We start from the raw sequence: 6277 nt of genomic DNA on the forward strand, positions 1-6277 counted from the left end.
TCGCGCCGCCGCCCGCCGCCCGCCTGGCGCGCTCACGCTCGGCCGCGCTCGCCGCCCGCCCAGCCTCGCCGGAAGCTCTCCCGCCCGTGCTGTGCCCCGGCTCCGCCGGCAGCTCGGCAGGGCCCGGCCGCACGCGTGCTGCGTGGCTCGGAGCAGCCGCGTTGCGCCGCAGGCGACGGGGAAGGCGGGGCGGGCCGGCGCCATCGTGGTAGCGCGAGGAGAGGAGCGCCCGGGCGGGGCGGCGAGCGGCGCGGCGGTGAGCGCTTCTGCTTCCTGTCGCTCGGCGGCCGCCCACGGCAGGTGCCGTGTGACCCCGCGGAGCGGCGGGGCCGGCCGGGCGGTGCGCGGCGAGGCTTTCGGCCAGCGGCGGCCACAGCGAGAGGCTGCTGGCACTGCCCGTGCCGGTGGAGAGAGCGGGGATCCGAGGCCGGCCTTCCCCGGGCGACGAGGGGAGGCCGCCTTTGCCGCGCTGCCCTCCGTGCAGCATGTGGCCGATTCCGGCGAACCCGGGGTCTCCGCAGCGGCGCGGGCGGGAGGGAAGTGGGGAGCGCGCTCGGTGCCGTGCCGGCCGCTCCCGGCCAGCGCTGCGCTGCGCCGAGGCGTTTTCCCGCCCGTCCTGGGAAGGACATAAGCGACACCGTAGTTGGAGCTTAGCTGTCAGGGGGTACAACTTCCCTCCATTGGCGACCTCCTTTTCCCTCTGATTCAGCTACCTTGTGGTAGGTGCGATGGTGCTGAAGAAGGGTGGCGGCTTGGCACAGTTGCTGTCATAGGTGGTGCGAGAGCTCCACGCAAGGAGCTTTGAGTGGCATGTGTGAGGGTAGGAGGGTACGGCACCCATAGCTGAAGGCAAAAAAGGTCAGGGCATGTCATCAGCCGCAGTCGTGCTAAGTTGTTCATCTTTGCAAACTGCTTGCCGAGTTGTTCCTTTCTTAGGTAATGGGGTTTTGTATCAACCAGAACTGCAAATGGTCAGTATTTGCAGAGAAGGTTACTTGGACTGTTGTTGAAGTGAGTGTAGCAGTTTCTATGGCATTCTGCAAAAAAAGTGACAGGTCTCCCTGTGTTCCCCAGTTCTTAACAAAGATGAAGTTAACAAACCCCTGAAAAGAGGTTTTGCAAAACTTCAGGGATATTTTCCTACTAGTACTGTAGAGACAACCATAGTCACCTTGTCTTTCCAAAAGTGAAGGTTCCCTATTTTTGTCCAAGAGCATCAAGTGCTTTTGATCAGCGTTTGTGTGCATGCATTAGCCTCGTTCTTGCTCTTCCTTGGAGAACTTTTACAATACTCACATGATCTGTGTAGGCTGCAGACTGCAGTGGTGAACTTCAAGGCTTCCAGCAGAAGGGAGATGCTATCCACATTTTGGATTCTCCTTAGTCTGAACCTTCAACGTCCAAGGCTTCACTTTTCAAGCAGTTGGAAGAGCTCCAAATTAAGACATGAACAGGTCTTAATTGACCTTGCCACCGCCTCAGTTAGTCAAGTAATGCTGTGCATTGGATTTGACTAGTGCAACATGTGCTTAAAATATGTAGAGTAACTCCTCGATTACCCTCTCAGAAGGGTTGGAATGGAGAACAAGGAGTTCCCAAGACAAATATTTGGTGTACGAGGAGTAGAATTTAGGAGTTGATTGCAGAGCACTGCATGCACAAATGTCTAAGGAGAATCCATCTTTTGATGTCCCATCTATGCTTGTTCTCATTTGAAATCGTGCACATTCTGCAGGCTGGTTTTGTTAGGCTTGGGGCTGGGGAAGGAGTGATGGTGGGGGAGGAGTGGGTGTTGGTTTTGGGTTATTTTTTTGTTTCCAGAATAGTGTACACAGAACTTGTGCCCAAAACCAGCAGTAGGAAACAATGCAGGTATAAAAGAAGGTCACAGAAATGTCAGATAATACGAATCTGAAAGCGCTTCAGTATTTTACTCAGGAGTTTCACTCTAACAAGGTGATTTTCCTTCACAGAAATGTAGTGGCAGGCTTATGCCATGCTAGAAGTGATGACCTTTCTCTGCCCCAAATTGAGCAGCAAAAGGTTTTGGCTCTTAATTTGAACCCCTGAGCCAGCTGTGTTTCAGGCTGCAGAAGCTGCAGCTGTTGTGGCAGACGCGGGGTGCAGCCCTGCCTGCCAGTTCCGAGCTGGCCTGCGCTGGTGGCAGCCGTCAGCGCCCGGGGTCCCCTGTGCCACCCATGCCAGGGCTCTGCCTGCCTGCCTGCCTCGCAGCCCTGGTAGCCTCAGGGAAACATCGCACTACTCCATCTGCTTTAAAAACAAACAAGCAAACAAAAAGCTCCCTGTAAATATATGTAGAAGTCTTGAAACTAATTCTCAGCGCTTGCTCGGAGTTTGTTGATGGAGCAAATGGATTTTGGATAAACTGCTATTGCTAGTACTACTTAGGTTCCTAAACTTCAGAAGGGAGGCTATGGTGGTCACGTACCCCTGAGGAATGTTGGGAACAGTAAGACAGCTCAGTCATTTCAAGGTGGCCAGAAAATGGGTGTGGCAGTGGAGTGGACACTCTGTGAGTAGGTAGCCTTAAGTCATGTAACGACATGCACTTCAGTGGGAATTTTGCATCAACACCAAGAGATTGTGTCATGATGTGTTGCGTAACAACAAATTGGGCCAAAATTCTGCTGATTTTGACCAAGGTGGATGGGCCACCTTCACTTAAGCTGGCAAAGGGACATAAGTCAATGATGTTTGAAAAACAGCCATGAAACATAGCCCCTTTAGTTTGTTGCTCTGTTGCAAGTCTGCAAAGCTCTGTTGACAGGTCATTGGAAGTAGCTGTTGGAATCTAAGTGCAGTTGGACGCTTTGTCAGTCAGCATCAGCAGGAGGCTTAACGGTTTAGGTTGAGAGGTGGTGCATGTTTTTTTTTCAGAGGAATGGCCCAGTGAAGAGCAGTGTTCACTGCCATGACTACCGTTGTAGCCTTCAAGAGCAATGGTTCATTCAGAGAGAACTTCCTTGGTTCTGCTGGTTTGGTTTCGCAGCTGGAGCAAAGGTACAGCACTGGAAGCAATTCCTAGGGCAGAAGCGGGAGATATCCGAAGCTCTGGACTTCGTTGCCTAAGTGAGCGTAGTCTAATTGGAAGAGTGGTGAGCATCAGTGATATCAGATTTTTTACAAGTTCTTAATTCTGTCAAAACAAGAAAGAAGGAGAGTGATGAAGATGAAATCCTTTCCTCTTCAATCTGCCTACGCAACAACTTCAGCTGTAGTTGTAATGTGTATTCACCTATTTTGAATTGCCCAAAACCAGGCCTAGAGATGCTTCAGAGTCAGAGAAGCGGGTATTTGCTTTATTCGGCGCTGGGTGCATGGGGGATCACTCCTCCTAACACACACACACAGAGCACTCCATACAGTCCAGCATTATGTGTAAAATTTATGAACATTCATCACAATTCTTGGGATAGGAGTGGTTCTAGAAATTACTTCTCGGAAGTCATTAATATCATTAGCATACGTGCCATGCATGCGCTGTGTACGCTGATGGGCGCACTGAGGAAGGCTCCTCTTCTTCCTCGAGGGTCTTTCTGATGAAGATCAGTAGTCTTTGTCACAATGCACTTTTTACCTTTCTTTCTGGAGCATGCGCAGTTCTTCGGTGGCTGATGCAGCGATCTCTGTGCCGGTTTTCAAAAGATCCTGTTCCTCTTATCTTGACAAGATTAAGGCGAATCCTGCTGCTTAGGTTTTGTGATTAACATTTGCTGTCTCTTAGTAGTTCACTCGTGTTTACATGAGTTAACTATGGATCAACCCCCTTCTCAATTTTAGCACTGAAAGGATATTAGAGTCATTTAAAGAGATGTCTCCTATGGAGTACTATAAAACTGCCATAATGGTAAGACGTTTTCATACAGTAGTTTTAGCACAGAAGTAATATATGTACAATCTTGGATGTTTCATCCTGCTGGCTCAGGAGCCAGTATTGAGCTTTTCTCCTTTAAATCCAGTCTTAGAGCTCTGCAAGGATCACTGCAGCATGACGTTGTGACAAGGGGATGCTGATTCATGCATAAACCTTTGACGCTTTCCTTCTATCTTCAAGCAGCTTTGAAAACCAGTGATTATCTGGCATGTTGCGACTTGAGAGTCATGGTAAAGGTTTCACCAAACACTTTGTAATATCAGGCTACAGCTTTCATTCCTAAGGAAAGAGCATTGAGCAGATTGCTGGCAAAATGCTGAAAGAATGAGCCAAAACCAAAATCCTTTAATGGGAAAGATGGAAAAAATTTAGATGTGTTTATTTGAACTAAAAATAATGTGGACCAAGCCTAAATGTATTTCACACTAAATTCTTAGAACTGATTTTAAGGGAAGAAGTGAGAAAGATGAATTCCCAAGCGGAATTTTCAGCAGCATAATATTGAGCATTTATTAGTAGAACAAAGGCATATCACAGTGCAGGAGCACTTAGCAATATTGCTAGAGGCGTGGCTCCATTCATTTTACTGTGAACTTTAGTACTTCTTTAAACATAGTCCTTAAGCCCAGAAAGTCATTTACACTTCACTCAACTTTCCCCCCTCCGTCTCTGCCCCCTTGCGCCAGCACACGCCAGCACACTGCCACCTCGGTCCTCTGAGTAGCTCCAGAATTGAAGGCAGGCACCCCCCTCCGGTGCCTCCTCAGTCTCCAACCTAATTTGTAGTTGATGGGTTCTTTGGGAGGTGTGAGTTTTGATGAGATAACAGACTTCCTGGGATGCATGCGGTTTATCTTCTTTGTTTCTTGAAGATGTCTTGGTTTCCACCTCTGTAATTTCTCAACTTAAAGGACATTTATTATCATGTGTTTCTTCCTACGTTTCCCAACATGTTACCACTCATTCGAAGTTACAATTTACTCTAGTCTTGTTTTTACTTACCTATATTTTACCTTAACACTATTTCTACATAGTACATTCTCACTTCTAAATGTTGAAGTGATAGATGCGAAAGACAAAATTTATCGTTCACTCATTTATCACAGGAGGAATGTGTTAGCTGCTTGTGTTGCAGTTCACTTGTAATTGTGGTCTATTACCGCAGGCCTGGGCCCTAGGGTGTATCACTGTGTCCCGCAGCCATAGGGAGGAGGAGGAGAGAAGATCCAGCAGGCAGGAATTGTGCACCAAGATTTATTCATTTAATTATTTCACAAACTCTTTTACAGACTTTTTTCTTCATAGTCTAATTGGACAAAGGATCAGCCCCCCCCCCTTGGGGTGATTGGCTAAAATCCTAAACCATCCATTGTCAAAATATTTTTCTACTAGACCATAAACCAGACTTTTCAAGGTTGCAGGTGGCTTGGTTGTTTACATACTCTGCTACCTCTTCTGTGAGAGAGAAAAGTCTCTCACAGACTTAGAAAATAGCAAGAAAATCCTCGCTAGCAGCATTTTGGTATCTACAATTCCCCCTTTTTGTTTGATAAGATAACAACTCCACTATTAATCCTAAATAGAAATTTACATCAGTTATTAATTCTAAATATGTCCTTAAGGCTTTAACGATCTGACTCCATAACAAGAAATTTAAAGTTCAGTCTCCGCTTGTGGAAGGACCATCCCAGTCTCTGCTTGTAGAAGGACCATCTGCCTGATGGTCAACATCTTGGTCATCATCAGAAGAGTCTGATGGCTGATGATCTACATTCTGGTGGCCACTTGGATGGTTGGTGTTCTGGTCATCATTTGGAGGTTGCCTGTTCTGCCTCTGGTGCCGTAGGGCAGGGCGAACACATTTTGCAGCTAGCCACCGTACCCCAGTATCTGTAGAAACGCAAGCATAGCCACGACCCCAAACCATAAGTTCCCGCAGGCCTTCCCACTGGTTAGTGAGTAAATTCCACACCCAGACTTTTGCCCAGGGCAGTTGTCTCTTGCCTGCAGATTGCAATGAGAGAAAGTGATTCAGAAGAACAGGATTCTTTGAATTTTGTGGTACCGTAAGGTGATTAATTGTATACGAGCTTTTGCTAGTCGGCTTCAGTAACCAAATTCAAAGGTTCCTGTGAGAATCGTTGAAAAGCCATGATAACAGCCCTTAATTCAACTAACTAAGCAGAGTCTGACTCGGATTGGTGTGTTAATCAACCACTGCAAAGGCAGTGTAGGATACTGTGCACCTTTGCGCACAGTGACCCCTGCTAAAAATTTGTCCCGATCCGTATGCCCCAGGCTGCCAACACATCCCGTCCCCAAAGGTTAAGGGAAGTGGTAGTAACATAAGGCCTAATTGTAGCTGTGTGCCCCTCTGAGTCC

The sequence above is a fragment of the Aphelocoma coerulescens genome, unplaced genomic scaffold, assembly GCF_041296385.1.
Source record: "Aphelocoma coerulescens isolate FSJ_1873_10779 unplaced genomic scaffold, UR_Acoe_1.0 HiC_scaffold_142, whole genome shotgun sequence".
In the NCBI taxonomy this organism is placed as follows: domain Eukaryota; kingdom Metazoa; phylum Chordata; class Aves; order Passeriformes; family Corvidae; genus Aphelocoma; species Aphelocoma coerulescens.